General features: G+C 39.3%; 1 protein-coding gene across 1 annotated transcript in view; it reads left to right on the top strand.

Annotated features, from left to right (window-relative positions):
* Positions 1-1,960: 1,960 nt before the first annotated feature.
* Positions 1,961-19,782, top strand: part of LOC111580028 (myelin basic protein-like) — a 55,621-nt gene continuing 37,799 nt past the window's right edge. Inside the window, exon 1 of the mRNA XM_023287573.3 lies at positions 1,961-2,302. The gene's annotated coding sequence lies outside the window, so the exon portion shown is untranslated. The remainder of the gene's footprint in view (positions 2,303-19,782) is intronic.

Genomic DNA, 19,782 nt, shown 5'->3' with positions numbered 1-19,782 from the left:
GTTGACTTTTCACATTTTCATATTAATGACAAATGAAGTCATTAGAAGCTATGAATCATTTTACTTTGATTTAAGGTGTTTTGTTTACTTTCAGAAGAAAATAACCCCTAATTAGTAGAGATTATTGTTCCATGACAATGCAGAGCAGTTAATTAGAGCTTCAGAAATGTACCTTTAGGTTTTTACATGGGCCTCTTTAAACTGTTGTAATGAGGCTTTTGAATATCCTGATGTATTATATTATGGTGGGAAAAAGATCAGCTTTAGGACCAGTGTATTCTGTCCAGAACCTCTGTGGAGTCCATTAGATGCCACTTTATGACTCCAGCCACTGTCATCCCACATTCCAGTGTATTCCCTTCTAACTGGGCTCATTTTTAATTTGGGGATTTTAAACATCCACTTTTATCGACATAACTTATGTCAACTATTAGTTAACGGTTAATTTGTGTATTTATAATTAACACCTTCATTTAGATTTAATGTGTGTTGCTTGCTTCTGTAGTAATGAAGGTATTTTTAATGGATTCTTGCTTGTGAATTTTAAACAGATTATGTTGGGATTTGTTGAAGGGCTGAAAATAAATATAGATTCTTCCTCATTAAGGTCGCAGGGGGCTGGAGTCTATCCCAGCTGACTTAAGGTGAAGGCCGGGGTCACCAGTCTATCACAGGGCTACATATACAGACAATCACACTCACATTCACACCTATGGACAATTTAGAGTCACAATTTAACCTTAGCATGTTTTTGGACTGTGGGAGGAAGTTGGAGTACCCAGAGAAAACCCATGCGTGCACAGTGAGAACATGCAGACTCCATGCAGAAAGATCCCATGAAGGCCGGGACGCGAACCGGGGATCTTCCAGCTGCAAGGCAAAAGTGTTAACCACCAAGCCATAGTGCTGCCCATAAATGCCATTTAAGGTGATAACAATTTTATTGCTTTATTTTTATTTAGAATTTATTTAACCAGGTTATTCCCATTGCGATCAAAGATCTCCTTTACAAGGGAGACATGGCCAAGAGGGCAGCAGAACAGTCACATTAAAAACAGCAAACAGCAGATAAAAATTAACAACATTAAAACTTGCTCACATATAACACTTGCACACAGCCAAGGTAGACTGTAATGATTTAGTCTACCTGAGGTAGACTGAAAAACTCATTCAGTGTAACAAGGGCTTGAAGTTGAAGTTTCGACTGTAATTTATTCCAAGCATTAGGTGCAGAAAACCTGAAGGCTTTCTTGCCCAGTTCAGATCGTACTTTGGGGATGACAAATTTCAGAGTATCCATAGATTAGAGATTGTGACCCCCATGTTTCCTTGTTAAAAGACAAGACAAATAGGAAGAAACAATACCCAGTATGGCTCTGTAAATAAACACAAATGACTGAGAGGTCAGGCACTTAAAGATGTCCAGATAACTTTGGAATAGTTTAAGACTTACTCTGTAAATGCATCATTTTAATAAAAGACATTTGAAACTGAGAGGGGTTAACTTTTCACATTTTCATGTTCATGGGGAATTAAGACATTTGTAGCAGAATGCTTTGATTTTCATATAAAGTGTTCAGTCTGCTTTCAGCGGAAAATAAACCCTATGTAATGTGGAAATGCACATAGATAGATAGACAGACAGACAGAGAAAGAAAGAAAAACAGTTTAATTAAGGCTCCTGAACATGTTGATGTTTGACATTCTGGTGGGAATAGAGCAGTTTTATGGCCAACTTTCTTCGAGGGAGGAGCAAAAAAAATGCCAGTGTTCCTCTGCAGCCACGGTGCCCTTGAGCAAAGCGCTAATCTGCTGCCTGTCGAGTATTGTGCAACTGCTGCTGTGTAGCTTCAGCGTGTGCGTGTGCGTTTGAGTCATCTCCGTGCGTGAGATCCTGTTTTAAAATCACTACTACTCTGCGCGCATTTCTCCGGCCCTCCCCACCGTGGAGCCACGAGCCACTAATCGTGCTCAGACGTGCTCCAACGTGCTGTTTTAGCGAACATTTCTCGGCGGACTAAAGCTGCTCTCCGCCCCACCCCTCACCAACAACATCACCACCACTGTACCTAAAATCAGGAAGCACCGACACGTTTTTTCCTTTTTCTTTCTTTCTTTTTTTTTGTGAAACGGAGACACTTTGGTGATTACAGCAACGACGCACCATAAAGGGGAAAAAGGGCGTTAATGTTGATGTTGACGACCACTGCCGACCACTGCTGAGGGGAGACTGTCAGTTGGTCACATCCAGAGCGAGGCTGAGCTGTGGATGCATTTGACACAGACCAACCGGAGCAGAAGGGTACGTGCACTGTCCAAACTGGTCCAAATCCACTAAGACACATGCAAGAAAAAATAGTTACACACATGTGCGACGGATACGTTACGGTTGTTTCCCGACCTCTAGTTAAAGGCAGTAAACATGTTATCCACGTCGACTTGTTTACGCTGCGTAACCGCCGTGTGCGCCCTGCGGAGGAAACGCGCTCGGAATGTGATCTTTGCCAGCTTCATAACTCGATGGAACAAAACCTAACAAGTGTCGTTTAAGACATCACTGTCACCAGAGTTTGTCGCTGCGTTTGTCATGTGCTTTGACAGTGTCGCCCCTTCCGCCAGCACCACCAACCTCGACCCTCCCGGCTGCCGTCCCTCGCGCACCAAACACCGTGTAAAAATCTAGCAATTTAAGGCTTCTTCGCTTATTAGTTACATAACACGCTGTTTTAAGAGACAGTAAAGCCGTTTATCTCAATCGTAATATGGTTTTCTTCAATTCGGCATACATGTAGCTTCTCATTTGGAACTTAACCCAATTAAACGTAAGGTTTTTTATAATTTCTGCACACTGTTTGCTACCATAAACTTGTTATTTTTGCTAGCAGTGCATCGCTGGTTCAAAATGGGAAGCAACAATTTACTTTAAACCATATTAAATACTACAATTATTAGATGAATCATATGTATGCCGATTTTTTCAGTAGATTCAACTGACTCTTTTAAAGTTACTAATCATGTCGCAGTGGGCATGAAAATATGCACCACATTGTGTGAACTTTAATTTGGAAGGAGTTTAAATAGAGTTTTGCATGTACATTTCACGGCTACACAAGAAGGGGAAATGCCACTGTTAGGTCCTTTTAACACAACCTAATATTTCGGTTAAATGTTGCTCCTAGCAACTGCATTGACTTCTTGACATTTGGGAGGCACAATCCATTGCAAATGCATTTTTTTTTCTCACTAAAGTTACGTAAATGTTTGCGCTCTTTTTAAAAACGCTTTCCAAAATATCTGTAATGTTTCTCGTGGTTTAGGCTTGAAACATGGTGCAGTGGGCTGCTAGTGTTCAGCATACTGAAGCATACAGTGTAAAGCCTGGAGTAAATGAAGTATTACATCACTCTGCATCCAGGACTTGTCTGCAGCAAGCTCCACTTGTTTCCCAACTTTACATAAAAACACTGAAGAACTGTAACAGCAACCATGCAGGCTCTGTAGGCCTACATGAGCAAAACAGCTGCTCACCGCTGCACTGATGGTGCAAAGAGCAGCAGCATGTACAGCAGCTAAAGATCGAATGATAATCTCACAGCTCTTATGTTTCTATTTACGTCTTTTCAGTTAGTTTGATATAAAACATGGGCTCTAAGCTGTGATTACATGTTCACTTGCTGCTACTCACAGGCTATAAATAATGCGCTCACACATGACTGGCTGTTTATGCCTGAACAGAACTGATTTATTAAAGCCTGCTGCCCTGAATGTCCTCTTGCCGGGCAACAATGTGCAAGATAACCTCTGGCTTTGATATGAATTAGGTTTAATCCTCACCTTTTTCTACCTTTATATGATAAATAAAAACTCAGATCATCTTGTCAGGTATACCATAAAACTTATATATCGCCCAGACACAGTCACGTTTTTAATAGACACATAAATCAGATAGATTTAGTAAAAGTTAGAGGATTATGCAGAGAAAGTTTTTATTGACACAGTGAGACATAGCTTGACCTTCATGTAGTTTCAGGAGAGAACTCTTGTTTGCCTGCGACTACCTGAAGGCCACAGGAATGCATTCCTTTGCATTTCTTAGGATTTGTCGCTGCCAGGGGAGAACATGCTGAGAGGTTTGCTCTCACCGTCACGTGTCTCACTCGGCATTCCTTTGTCTTCACGAATACGTTGCACTCATGCCAGCAAGTGCAGTTGTGCAGACAGCTGAGTGAAAAGTTTGGCCTTCTGTCAGAAATTTTCTCGTTAAGTTTTGCATCCTGCTCGCTAAAAGTCTGCACTGCATCCACATGCGGCATCTGTTCTTCACAGGTGATACTGAGGTTAGTCAGTTTCCGTGCTTACAGACTCACAAACTTCCTCTCGTTTCTCACTTCCCCTCCTGTCTGTGCCTGTGCTTGGCAGACAGGTTGAGTCACATTACCTCACCTTATCACTGTGAACACCTCCTGTGCCGCAACGCAGTAATTATTTTTTTCTATTTTTTGCCCAAGGCGTGGTACTGGCAGGCAGCTCCGGGTGCTACACTGACAGCTTGTGTTGTCATCCGCGGTGGCGTTACAGCCCGCAGAGTATCAACTCCTCGTAGAGTTCACAGCATATGGTGGAGTTAAATATTTTGCTGTCAGATCTGTAGCTTCAATTATTAGATAGCAATGCTTTTCCAATGACAAGTGTTGGGCTTAACACTTCAGGCCTCGGGCTATGTTAGTACGACACCCCTGGGAATGACGGGAAGAGCCTGTGCGTAGCAAACAAAACAAATATATGCTTGAATTAACAAAGCAATAGCTGTACACTGCGTTGGACCCCTGGGAGTGTTGTTTTGTTTTGCTGCTAGAGCCACACTTGTGTTCTTAGGAAAGTCCCTGAGCAGTCTTCTCAGAAATGTATGTACAGTAACTAGAACCTAAATGCTGCTGGATTTTCGGGGCTGATATAATTTCTAGGGAATTTTTATATCAAATTACAGACCAATATTCACTAGAAGTATAATGGAAATGAAAAATTATTGGCTATAATTATATTCCATCAGTGTTTTTCACAAACTTGTTTGCTACTTACTGTAAAGACAATGCTTGCTCTGCACCACCGTCTGCTCCACTGTGATGTTTGTTCTCTGCTACATGTGCTGCAGACAGCGCTGAGTAAACTAAACTATGGTGTTGTAGTCGCTCTGCTGTACAAACTATATGACAACACCATTTCAAAGCAAGAATAGCACTCACAGTGTGCAGTACTCTGCCAAGGCTGCTCATTCCCCCATATGGCATTGCCAAAAATGTAGCTTTTTTTGTAGAAATGCATCATTTGTGCATTAGTTATTGATGATAAGAAATCATGGCACTATAGAATGTGGCCACTTAATATAGATGTACTCACAAACAAAATTATCTTGCACTGAGCACAGGCGTGTTCTGCATGTGTACGTTATGTACAGGTACCAAATTGCGTGACCTAAATATGTAGTGGTGGCAGGAATTGATGGGACTCAGAAACACCCCCACGATTTAATCAGTTGTTCCTTGCATCATTTCGGACAGATAAGTCCCGATAAGTCTGCAGCAGTGGATTTGTAGTAGGATCACAATCATGTGATCATCAGCAGGCAGCTGACATAGTGTTCACTTGTTGTCATAGTTAGAGTGACGCTGTGCCGCTGTCTCGCAATGACACAGAAATCCTTAACAAATCAGTGGATCCAGAATATAAGCCGCATTGCTGCCAAAATCTAGTCAGTTCGTCCTTGTGTCATGTCTGACCTTCGTTAGATCTGTTTTTGAGTAATGTTGCTAACAGATAGACAGATGAACAAACATCCACTGATTTTCCCATAACTCTGCTGTTCCTTGGTGGAGTAATAAAAGTTTCACATCTCTGTGTCTTGGAAAACATATGAGCTGATACTGATAAACCTGTGATGGACTCATATGAGCTGATAAAACTGGTTTACTGCTGCGTCATTCAGGCTCCAACAATAACAGCTGTGTACGTGTCTATACAGTCAGACTCCTCTTGCAAAACAGCATCACAGTGTGTGTGCAAGAGTAAGAAGTGTTACAGTCTGACTAATGCCGAAGTATCATTTCATGTGAGGAGAGTGAGGAGCTAAGAAAGCATTGACTGATGTTTCAGGCAGACAGCTGGAGCCTACAGGCAAACATGGCTGCTCCATGTGGTGGAGCTGCTCAGGCAGCCAGTTATGACTGACTGATTACTACACTGTCAAAACTCTGACTTCGTCTCCAGCCGGGTCCCGCGTACAGCTGTCCTCACTAATTGGCAGTGTTGGGCTCAAACTGGTCTAGCATTGTAGCTGATTTTTGTGCATTTTTTTCTCTTGATTAACTGAATAATCTGGGAAAAAATCCTCACAATGTCCTATTTATATTTTAAATCAAAATCAGCAGCAACAGCAAATTTTCTATAAATTTTTGTGATTTTGCCTGGAAATTACTTAAACAACTAATCCGTTATCAAAATAGTTCATCTTAATTTTTTTTCAGTTGACTAATCAATTAATTGGTTTATTTTCGCAGCAATAATTTAACACTTTTTAAACAAAATATTTACCTAAAGTTATCTAATATTTGCAAAACCCTCTCATGAAACAACAATAATGGAGTTATTCAATAATATCTGTGTTTATTTGCCCCAAGCAAATGATCAGATATAACTTTTTTGACATTCTTTATTGAAGTGTCTAATCTACCAGTAATCAAAATGGGAGAAGATGATTTTTTTCCTCTACTAAAATGTAATTTATTCAATGAAAGAAACTGACCAAGATAAACTCATGACATTCCTGGGAACTATTTCTGCATTTCTCCCTTTTTTTTTCTCTGCTGCAAATCATTTTCCTGCAGTCTCTAAACAGACTAAACAGAGGGACCCTTTCCAGCTCATCAGTGGCAGTAAACTCTGCTGAAGTCTATGAGCAGGTGAATGAGAATCTGAAGCAAAGATGTGAGTAGGAGAGAGTTGTTTTCATGGAGGTTCCTGACCACAAGTACAGCATGGGGAAAACGTGCACAGGCAGAATATATTCATTCCAACCGGACAGAAACGCTTGGACTCTGGTGTTACATGGCTGTTGTCCTATTGAATGGATTATAAAAAGGTCAACACCACCCCTCTAAATCTGATATGTGACGATTGGTGTACGTTTGTCCGTCTGTTAGCAACAATACTCAAAAACGGACCAACAGATTTGGATGAGATTTTCAGGGAAGGTCAGAAATGACACAAGGACCAAGTTAGATTTTGGCAGTGATGCGGCTTATAGTTGTTTATATATTGTAAGCATTTCTTTAAGAGTAGTAATGTTATTCCTTTTCTCACAGCTGGTTGCTTATTCAGTTATTGGAACAACATGGCAGCCTTTTAAGCATATAAAGCTTACTGGTCTAACAAACCGAGATAAGGCTGTAAGAAGAGGTAGAAAGGAAGTGAGGAGGCTGAAACCAAACAGGCTGGAAGTTAGGCTTCCTCTTCACTCATTACTGTGAACACAGATGCCCTCCTTCAGGGACAGATGTTGACTTTCAACCCCAGATCTCTTGTCAAGAGCACAGTACTTGCACTGGTGGATAGATGAGAATGTAACTCGCTCATCGCAGCACTCCCTCCCTGCACACACATGCCTGGTATTCATTACGTAATTGACTCTCACAGCAGAGCAGTGCAGTCACTGGGGGCAGCTGGAGGGTTAAAAGAAGCTGTTGTCTCGTGTGCACAAGAGCAAACTTAAAGTGAAACAAAGGAACCAAGCAACGGCAGACTGACGCACACGTGTTCCAGACAGAAAAATGGGTTTGTCAGCTTGTTGTGCGGCGATATGCCACGAAGGCTTTTTATCAAATCAAATATGCATACAGTGGTTACAGAAGCTGGATAAGTACATGACTAGTGGAGCTCTTATGTGATTCTTAGTCATAGGTTGGTGTGTTGTATGTCAGGCCCATGGTTGCACAGAATGGTTGTGTGTGATTTGTGCAAACTCTATTCCAGAGAAGAGAGGTGTTGGTCTACAGAGAGTGATTCAGCAGGGAGAGTGAGACAAACCAGAGAACTATAACATGGACAGAGAACACATGTTACTAAGAGGATGCTCAATAGCTGCAGCAGGGAGGGAACGTGCAGCCAGCTGTGCCAGGTAACCTTCTGAACCCCAAAACCCGCTGGAGGGTTTGAAATACGTTTTGTCTTTGGAAAAAAAATGCCCAAATTACATAGTTTATTAAAGCCAGAAAAAGTAGAAACGGAAAGAATCAGTAGATTTTCATCTTTCCCATAGTCACTGAACAAATCATCTGTCGTGTTGGGAAATCTAAGCTTAAAACTGTGATATTTAATCAATATCACTTAATTATACACATCTGGTTTAAAAATTGCAGCTTTCATCTAACCAGATTCTATAGAAAAACTGAAATTCTGCACTTCTCAGCACAACTGAGAAACCCAACGGTGACCAACAGTCACCTGACAAATATTTGGTGGTCTTTCAGCTGAACTGGGCTGAACGGCAGACTGTGTTTACGCAGAGCAAATAGAAGACGGCACTGAAGCACAGAAAGAAATTCAAAATGTAGGTAATAAAATATCTGTACTATATAAAATCATCATTCTTTTCCAGCTTTGGTAACACGGGGTCACTTTGAAAAATGATTCCAAGTTTTTTTCAATATTTGTAAAACAACCAAAATTCAACTTTATAGATTTTTTTTCTTTTGTTATGATTTATAGCATTATAACTGTGTTGTACTGAACAGAATACATTCCTGAGTTTTCTCTACTTCTAGTCATGGCTGTTCTGTTTCCATAGAGGTGCAGGACCTTATATTCCAGTGAAAAATGAGTCCACAGCGATTAAAAATATGGCAAGAGTAAAACATGCCCAGAAACTAATGCTAATGTCCCATAAGTATGATAAATAATAATATAAGTAATAAGCTTATTTCTATAGCACCTTTACATTATTAAAGGTAGTCCAACCTTAAAAAGAGCAGTAACGGATCATCAGAAGAGAAATAAAATTCTTTACAAGTGCCTGACTGCACAGGTGGGTTTTAAAAGCTTCCTTTAAAATAATAAATGAAAGGTGATCCCGTGCATCAAATCAATTTCTTTGCTGGATGCTTAGTAACAAAGCACTGCTAGTTGTGAAATTGATTCAAAATATATTCAGAAGTAAAAACAGCGCACCATCACTTCTGTGGAGAGTAGCATTTGAATATCTACGGCCTGGATGCTTCTTTCTACGGTGTTCGTTGGAATTTTATTGATCAATCAGCTACATTTATGTAAATAACCCTAGTCCTTTGACTCTTTTAAAAAAACATTTGCAAAATTGTTTAGATGATTTCACCACCGGAGTTCATTTTCTTTTCATTCCTTAGAATAATTTATTTCCTGCCTGCCAGCAGTTGGAATAATGAGAACTGCAAATGTAAAAACTTTAATGAACTAACTTTAGAATGGATTCTTACTGACATAAAGTATAAAAATACAATTATTATAAGGAAAAATTAGCCACTCTTAGATTCTTTTATACTTACACTACCGTTCAAAAGTTTGGGGTCACTTAGAAATGTCCTTATTTTTAAAAGAAAAGCAGTTTTTTTCAATGAAGATAACATTAAATGGATCAGAAATGCAGTCTAGACATTGTTAATGTGGTAAATGACTATTCCAGCTGGAAATGGCTAATTGATGATTAGAAAACCCTTGTGCAATTATGTTAGCACATGAACAAGTGTGAGTTTTCATGGAAAACGTGAAATTGTTTTGACCTCAAACTTTTGAACAGTAGAGTACATATATATGCTTCTGTGTATAATTGTGATGGCTATATTTTAGATTAAACATAGTGATTTACATTTTTGTTCCTTTCCCTTGCCATCAATTTACTCATTATACCTCTACTAATGGAAATCAAGAGGAATTTATCTGCCACCCAATGGTCTAGCAGTCAGTGGAATCACGCTGATGAATAAAACCTTCATCTCTTGCATTATAGTTGAACAGATCTCGATGGAAGCTTTTTAACCAACCAGAGACCACATGAAACTGACCTTTATGTGAGTCTGTGGGTTTGAAGACCATTTGGGATTTATAAATTGATGTTCATATGTTGCATCTCTGTCTGTCTAGACTGTTTTTATGCTTCAACCTCAGCATTTTAGCGGCCTCTGTATTAGTGCAGGCGGTGACCTAAAACCCTCTTAAATCTCGATCCCCCTCCACATCACAAAAATCTCACCACCATGAAGTTTACATTCCCAAAAGATTTTTTTTTTTCCTCTGTGTGCATTTGTGGGAAAATTGGGTGAGAACATTTTAATCTAGTGACAGGCCATATAGAACAAGGAAAAAAGGCACCACGTTGTTTACTCGGCTCCTCGCATCTATCGTTTCTGAGTCATTGTTCTATAAAAGTCACTGGCCTTTTATATGAGGAAGTCTCATTCAGACAGAACAAAAAAAGTGGTGTGAAATCCTCTTGCACAATACTGTTGTGGCTTTGTTTGTAATTGTTTCTCAAAATGAAAGCGTAAACCTACTTGCTGCAGATTGATAAAGCCGGCGTTGCCGTAGTGAAGATTCATAAGGGGGGGGGGGGGGGGGGGGCCTTCGGCAGACATTTTCCGAGTTTTTTTCCATTTGTCATTCTCATCCCTGCATTTACATAAATATCAAAATGCAGACTTTTTTCACCCTGAAGCCATATAAAGACATTATCAAATCATGAGGATGATGTGAAATAGCTGCAGGTAATGGACAGCTCAGATGGATATAATTGCTCATATGTACTGCAGTCTCTGCTTTGAGTGGTAATGGATTTTTCACCTTATAATAAGAGCTTTTTCCATTCCAATGATTTATTTCAGCAGCAAGAAGAAATGTCTGAAGAGCTCTACTGAGGCGCACCTGGCAGTTAGCTTTGACTTGTGAGTTCAGCTCAGAAGGAGTGGTTGGATTTAGTTTTCTCTTTTTAAATTACAGATGAATGTGTGAAGAAACACAAAGGGCCAGTTAGTGTTTTTGTTTTTGTTTTTATTTTTTTGGTCGAAAAGTACGGATGCATAGTTGTAATTGCAGCCTTGGATTACACCCCAGCCTCTGGTCTCCCTCTCTACCGCTCCCTCTCTCACACTCACTATTATGCAACAGCTTTTCTTGCAAGCCCTTGCAGGATCTCAGCTTTGGTTGTGTAACGCTTAAGGGAAATCGGCTGCAAGGCCTCAAATTTAGCCAACCAGAATCCCAACATCTCACCACATCCTCAGTCCTCAGTGGATATTTTCACATTAAACTACATTATATAGTGCCACTGGCAGTGTAATTGTGTCATTTTTGTTTAATCAGCAGGGGTTTTCAGCTTATTTTTATAGCTACTTCTTGATGCTTTCTGTGACTGTTTTGGCTCAACCAGCAGCCCTTTGAGGTTAGTTCTATAAAAGTCTAAAGTAGTTAGGTTGTAATACCAGTATTTCCCTACAGAGCTATGCCATTTTATGCCCTTGGCAAGCAATATGGTATATTAATGAAAATTGAGTTCTTAAAGTCACTAGCTTTAAAATTGTAATGACTTGCTGCATCATGTAGGTCATGTGGAGAAAAGGTTGTCTGTGGACATGCGATTACATAAACGTGTGCTAGAAAAAACACCCTTCCATGAGGAAAACAAAACAGAAGTAAACAAGAAAACCACTTAGAGAGTGCAGTACTCCACCAAGCCTGTTCATTCCTCCATATGGCATTGTCAGAAATGCAGCATTTTTTTTTTTTTTTTTTTTTTTAAGAAATGCATCATTTGTTTATTAGTTACTGATGATCAGAAATCACGGCAACATAGAATGTGGACATTTAATATAGATGTACCTACAAACAACATGACCTCACACTGAGCACAGGTGTGTTATGCATGTGTACATTATGTACGGATACCAACTCGCATGTAGCGGACGGCGGGAATTGATGGGACTCAGAAACACACCCGCAATTTAATCAATTGTTCCTCGTATCATTACCGACGGATAAGTCTGCAATGGTGGATTTGTAGTAGGATCGCAATCATGTGATTGTCAGCAAGCAGCTGACGTAGTGTTCACTTGTTGTCATAGTTACAGTGATGGCGTGCATAATTGTAATTGAGTAATGTTGTACACAGACAGACAGACGGACAAACATATGCCGATTGTCACATAACTCTGCCTTCTTGGTGGAGTAACTAGGATCCTGTTCTATCCAGAGAACTGAAAACTGGGATATAAATTAGATTATTTCTCTTTATCTGTATAATATGCTGACAAGCTCCAAAACCGCTTTCCAGACAGTCCAGGGTCAGTGCTATAGCTGCTTTTGGTTCACTTGCTTTACGACAGGTTCATTTGACTCTGATTGTTTAAGCTGCCCAAAGACCTTCAATTGCAGTTATTGGAGCAAAGAATTTAAACTAAAAACCTTATTTAAATCTGCACTAATTTCCCTTTTTCTCCCCCCATATTACTAGAAGATCAAATAGTAATGTGTAGCTGGAGGCAGGTTGCTCCAAGTGATGAACCCACAGAAAATTACTGTCAGACTTTGCAGCTCCCTTCAGTTCTCCAGTGCTTTTGCATCTCTCAGCTCATTATTATGGTTTTATGGCCCATGACCTGTGATGAAGGTTTCAAGCAATGTCCTTAATTGGTTTATTTTGTACTTGTAATAAGTCATGTGGTTGGTTGATAACTGGAAGGTGACATGCATTTTGTTTGATGAAACTGGGCAACAAATAGCTCTCAGCAAGTAAACATGAAATAAGTCTCAACAAAACTCTCATGACAGCATGATTTTAGAATAGGTGTAGTGCTGCAGCACAAATGATACTTTTCATAGTTCCCTTTCTCCAGTAGAAAGTCAGACATTTTTTCAAGCCCTAGAGGATTCAGTCATCTCAGTAAATTAAATTACTTTTTTCTCTGCTTCTTACGTTAATTAGTGAAGATAAAAAGCCAGAAAAATCCTTTATTTTTTCTTTAGAACAGCTATAAATGTAATAATATTCCATCTATTTTGGGATCTAAAGTCATGTTGCAATGTATTTATTTAACAAAAATCCAGGCTGACAGCTCCATGATACTGAGAAAATACAGACATAATCCTTCAGATGGGAGTATTAAGTTGCAACACGATGAAAATCAATCTAACATATGATCTTGTTCCTAGTTGTAGCTAACAAATGTCTGTAAATCGCCATCGGGACAGTGATTACATCACCATGGAAACAAGTCACAAGTTCACTGTGCACGTGCACATAGGTTAAAGGTGTGCACTGGTTCTTAAATAGCACTACACCCCTGGGTTTTAGTAAAGCATACATTTGCAGCATTACTAGGGTGTGTCAAATACTATTAGTCGGCTGTATAGTTCAGCCCAACTTTTAAAAAACACCAGCTCACGTGGAGCAGATCCACACATACTGTTGTACCAATTTTACGAATCTTTCAATATTTCATTGATGTTGGTAGACAGTGTCACATGTCACACATTGGTGGTCCCCTAACTAAAAGACTGGTTAATTTTTTTCTGTTAGAGCGAGTTTTTCATTATCATCAACACCTTGATAGTTCGCTTAAATGAACAGTTGCCAGACAACAACTTTCACCTTGTTAATCACTAAGATCCCTACTTTTTGTTCACCCTTACCCAGCTGTATGCTACCTGCCCAGCAACAAATGGCAGATGGTGAGTTTAGCTGCTCAAGGGCCAGATATTAAACCCAAGAAACTGGTGAAGGCCAAACCAGAACTAAAAGGAGAGTCAACACTGATGTAGTTTTAAGTATTCTACATTAGCTGTAGTATCTGTCGAACACAGTAGTGACCTGAAGAGGTGGTCACTCATACTACTGGCATTTCTGTGGCAAGCAGAAAGTATTATGGGAGTTTACCTGGTAAAGTGCCACCATGAGAAGTTCTCATGTGATGCTTAATGCCTTCCAACCACAGCTTTCGTTTTGTTGGTAGCTGTATATCAGCTGTTATTAGTATGCCATGTCTTATGACGAGTTGTTTGAGCAGCTTATATCACATGACCACATGCAATGAAATCCTCTGAGTTCATTTTTCTGTTAATCATCAGTCAGTTATTGATTGATAAGGCTGCCAATTATTGGTTAAGAAAATAGTTTTTAATTTTCTTCTAAAGTGAATATGTATCTGTTAACTAATGCTCAATATTGTAGATGGCAGGGTGATAATGTGTGTTTACAACTTTATCTGTTGTTCATACATAAAGTCTTAAGTCGGATGATTCTCAAGGCAGTTAAATATTACCCTTCAACAAACTTATGTTTTCACTGCTTCTTTCCTTAGAAAGGCAGCGGCACATAATTTCATAACGAGACTGATTTTCAGAAAAGAAAGTCACTTTAGTGCAAAGAATTTCACTTTACAGTTCGTTGTTGAGTTTCTAATTGTTTAAGAAGGCCTTTTAGCATATTATTGCAAATTGTCCTCCACCGGGTGTCGAGCTGTTTACCTTGAGCCATAATGCTCAATAATGATGTAAAATAGCAACTTCTGCAAGCTGATGGCTTTTTAATCACAGTTGTTGCTTCCCAAGAAGCTGAAGGACTCAGTATTTAGCTGCTGCATGTAGTAAACTCCTCTGTGCTCCCTGTTCAGAGGAAAATGGATGTAACAATATCTCTCAATGGATAATCTTTGTTTACTGGAGGCACACGGGAAGCCCATATTTAATTAACCTGGCTTAACCGTTGCACAAGGAAAATAGGGGGTGGTGGTGGTTGGGCAAACGGAGGAACGAGCCACCCGAATAGCCGATACCACCCGTATCGGATATTCGGGTCCAGCCCGAGTGATTTCATTATTTTGTTTAACGACTGTTTGAGTACCTTGAGCTGGCTGACCTGGAAATATGAAAGGTTCAGTGCATTTGAAATTTAAATAATCAAGCTGACATGTACTGCATTTTTGAATTAATGAAGATGTTTTTTTTCATATTGTTGGCTTTCAAATGCTGTCTTTTCTGCCTTTATGCTGTCAGTCCAGTCATAATGTCAGAAGCTTGTTCCAAAATCAGGCTGGACTGTCAGTAGACCATCATGAAACTGAATTCCCAAACAATTTTTAGCATAAACTATTGCAACATGAAGATTTTTTTACACGAGATCGTACCATGTAGAAAATGTCAAAAATAGGGGGGTGTCCAGGTGTCATGATGAAAGCCTTTCCTGGTGTCTGCAGAACTCTCCTAAATGCCACAAATGTAAGCCATGATTAGCTGAAAATAGAAGAGAATGTACTTGACAGGAAATAAGATGTTTTTCCATGAGTCAGTGCAGGCTGAGAGTTAGTTCGATGCGATATTCAGCCGTTTGGTCTTGTTTCGCCTTATTCCTTTTTATACCCTTTTGTCACATGACCTTAAACATGTGTCAGAAGTGACAGTTTGTATTTGCTTCAGCCAGTATGTTTAATTTCTTGCATTTATATGAGCACAGTACTTCTAGGTAGGGCTGCATGATACAGCATTTCACTATGGAAATTGCGATATCCTCAATAGTCACTCCAAGAATTGCAATGTAAAGTAAGGCAGATTAACTTAACCACATGCTACATCTCCAATAACGGGTTCTTGGATAAACAGAGTTTTTTAAGAAAATATTTTACAAGACACTGTTTGTTGACATGCAGATTTTACATCTGTATGTCAACTGATGTGCAGCAAAATGAGCTTGAAACAGGAGAGAAGCACTGAAAAGTAAGATTTGGTTGCACAAATAGAAATGCAACATCAGTTATTGGCGTGCACAACTAATGTAATATTAACCACAATGAGAATTAATGTTTACCAAGCAGTATTGTAGTGTCCCCGTGCAGTGTGTAACTGCATGAAAACTGTGTGAAACTCTGACTAAACACCAAATTAAACCGAAGTCAATGAAGACAGAGTCATAGCAAGACTGACGATTTACTGTCATACTTCCTCATTAACATGTCAGTAAAAATTACAAACAAAAAAAACACAAGTTGCCAGTATCCGTGTCTTAATTAAATATTGCATTGTAAGTGACTTCAAACATGAAATTACATCATTTTATGCACTTTGGATAACAGTCACACTGGCCACTAGCATGTTTTTATAGCTTGTAAGTAGGGGTGCAACGGATCAAAAAACTCACGGTTCGGATCGTATCACGGTTTTGAGTCACGGATCGGATCGAATATAACTTTGCTCTCCATTTATTTTGTAAAACACTTATTGCAAGGATTGTTTGCCCATTAAATAAAAACAACATTCAACTCAAGATGTCCATCCAATGTTTAATTAAAATAATTAAGTTTTTAATTTAATTTAAATCACATAAAAGCAACTTAAAGTGCAATATAAGGCATGATACCTTCTTCCTTTAAACATGGACAGTGAATTAAAAACTAGCCAATGTCCACATCGTTAAAAAAAGAAGAAAAAAAGAAAGCAAAGCAGACCTGAGCTCATAATGTGGGGGCTGTTTAAATGTTGCGGTGATAAGCGGTTGTTGAGCAGCCTTCGTCTTAGCTCCTGTCACTGACACATCTGAGTGATGTTGCTTCATATGAGTGGCCATGCTCGATATATTTCCACTCTCATATGGCTTTCTCCTGCCACAGTGCCTACACACCGTTACAGTTTTGTCTGCCACCTTTCTTCCATCATCACTGTATTTTGCAGGGAAGCCAAAATGCTCCCATACGAGCGACTTAAATGACGCAGAAGGTTTTTCAAGTTCCTCTGCTCCTCCGCTAGCCATGACTACTGCTGCACTCAACTAGTGTGGATTAAACATGCGCTGTCCACGTGACCACGTACAACTTTTTTCCATCAACCAAACCGCCGACCACGTGCGTTCCGAACCGGGGAGAGTGATCCGTAGGGATCACGGAGCAACGATGATCCGTTGCACCATTACTTGTAAGCAAATGTCCACAAACTCCATTTTTTTAAACCTCTTATCCAATATCGTTTTTAATAAAGTATCACTATTTATATTTTTAATATCATAAACATCACACATATGAACTTATGGCACTACCTCTATAATGAATTTTAGCAGATGGCAGCAGAATTGTTGCTCATGTTGAACATGCTTTGAATTACATTCAGCATGTCTGCCTTGCTTTCAGAAGAACCAGGAAGAACAAGTAAACAGGAATTGACCTAACAGGGTATGTCTTCAGATGCACTAGTGTCAAAAAATAAATCTCTTTTACAAATTACTTTAACCTTTAGCAGTTATCAACACATTCTTTAACTGAAATGAGTAAAAATGAATTGTTTAAAGCACACAATCTGTGAAAAATAAAACAATGCCTTGGTGGCAGCACCAGTATCGAAGTTGAGAAAGTGCTTCACTCAGACAAACCCATGTAGGTAAAATCACATAGTTTCAACTTCTTCTGCCTTAGTTGGCACTTTAAAGTAACTTTAGATCACAGGACTGTCTGAGTTGCATTTGCTGCAGTAACTGGGTGGGGAGACTAGAGGCTTCTCTGGGCACAGCCACCCAGCGAGCTTCTACTGTGAACATCTGTAGAATGTCTAGGGATAAGCAGATGCCAACTAAGTGAGGCTTTTTATTTATGTTTGGCCTTTTAGAAGAAGCAGTTAAATTTAGCTGAAGACCCACATTTAAATCTTATTTTGATGCAGATTTTATACATTAGCAGGAATGTAGCACAGCATGGGCCATCTCTAAAACCAATGAATAATTGTGATGAATAGGCAGATCATGACTTCAGTATTGATCAAAATAATCAATAAGAATTATCACTGTGACATTAATCAGGCAGCCCTAGTCAGTCTTATGAAAAGATTTCCATGATATAAATGTATGTACATACATTTCTACAGTCTTTTTTGGGTGCCCTTGCCAGTGTCACACCATATGAAAGAGGTTTCAGATGGTTCACTCTCAAAAAAAGTCTTCATTGTACAAAATACATTTAAAATTGCGATTTTTAGTAGTTTTTATTTTCACTGCAGATGCACTCCCTTAGGATTATGCAATCTTTCCAAATGGAATTAGTTAGGCCATCTGGTGAAAATTCCTGTATTTTTCATACTGCGATACAAAACAAAGTTGTTTTTTTTCTGTATCATGCAGCCCTGCTTCTTAGTTAGCTTTATGTTGTTTGTGAGCTTTGAGCTTCACAGACGTTTCTCACTTCTCCTAGAGGCACAGAACTGAGCCTTCCCTTCTTCTCTTTAGGGGAGTTTACCTTTAAGGACATGGTGGTGCTCTTTGTGGCAGTGGATTGGCTGGAGTCAGTCACTTTGCTGCCTGCTTTCTGCAGCTGTTGCATGTACAGTTGTTGGAAGCATAGATGTTGTGACACGGAAAACTGGCACAGTCTCACCTTTAAGTGCTGCATAATTAACTAGGCTATGGTAATGGATTTTTATAAAAAAGAGGATTATCAAAGCTGGCAATTAAGCAGCATTTTGTTGAGATAAAGCAACCCAACCGTTGCTTTCCCTACCCCCATGACCAGAATACTTTTCAGACAGCAGAGCAGCAGATAATGGCAAGGATGTGTCTAATTTGAGGCACTCCGGAACAAAATAATAAGCCTGTATTCATTTTTTAAAAAGTGATACGCTGCGGAGAACTGCATCAGATTCAAAGATGGCACTAATAAAGTGGCTACTAATTGGCGACAGGCTGTGCTTTACACTGCAGGACAGATCCTCAGCACAGAGTATAGTAATGAAGGGGTGAAGGCACAGAAGGCTATGACACAAACAGGAAGGCTAATGGTGTGTTTTCACGGAGGCTGCACCACTTTTCAGCATCAGATGCTGACAAGGCGTGCCACTAGACAGCAAAGAAAACATACAGGCCACACCCTCGTGCAACCTCTTAAACACCGGCTTCATCTGATTGGATGAACACTTTTACTCGTCGTCTGTCTGCTCCTGGATTTCAAACCTTATTAGCATGATGAATTATTTGGAAGCTTTTTCTTAAATAGTTCCCCAAAATGTGTTTCTCAAAGGGAGAAATAGGTTGTGCTTCTGCTATCTTTTTTCATGTTCAATTAACAAATGTTCATTTAAACATTTTTTGGGAGTCTTCAGAGGTGGCAAATTATACTGGACGATTTGCACAGAGTAGCCGAGTTAAACCAGCTTTAATGATCATAGTGAGGGCAGAATTTTCCCTGCTAGATCAGAGTACTGAAATGCAGTTAAAACAGTGGTCCTGTTGGGCTTCTGACCATGAACCCTGGCAGTTCCTAATTAAAAAAATAAGTGGAAATTAAGTGCTCTACAGTAGCTTTCCCTCTGTGACGTTACAGCACTACATGTCTATTTTTACAGGGAGAGCAACAGAAGCTGAAGCTGCTGAATTGTCAAGGAATATGTTAGCAGTATTTGAAGTCTAAGGGATTTTTACTCCACCAAAGAACTGACTCATCAAAAACAGATTAACGGATATGATTGATATTTTCAGGGAAGGTTAGAAATGTAACAAGGACCAACTGATTAGATTTTGGTGATGCAGCTTAAAGTTTGGATCCACGGATTTGTTAAAGATAGAATAGAATAGAATAGAATAGAAATCAGTTTGGCACTCTGTATTAGCAACAATAAAAGATAAATTATATAAAGCAATATTAAACAGATTAAAAAATATATACAACTGAAATATATACGAAAGAGCAAATGTGGACCGGAGATATGAACAATATACACCCACAAATATTGCAATTAAAC

Source organism: Amphiprion ocellaris, chromosome 9 (assembly GCF_022539595.1).
Source record: "Amphiprion ocellaris isolate individual 3 ecotype Okinawa chromosome 9, ASM2253959v1, whole genome shotgun sequence".
In the NCBI taxonomy this organism is placed as follows: Eukaryota; Metazoa; Chordata; class Actinopteri; family Pomacentridae; genus Amphiprion; species Amphiprion ocellaris.
This window is presented reverse-complemented; position numbering and strand designations above follow the sequence as displayed.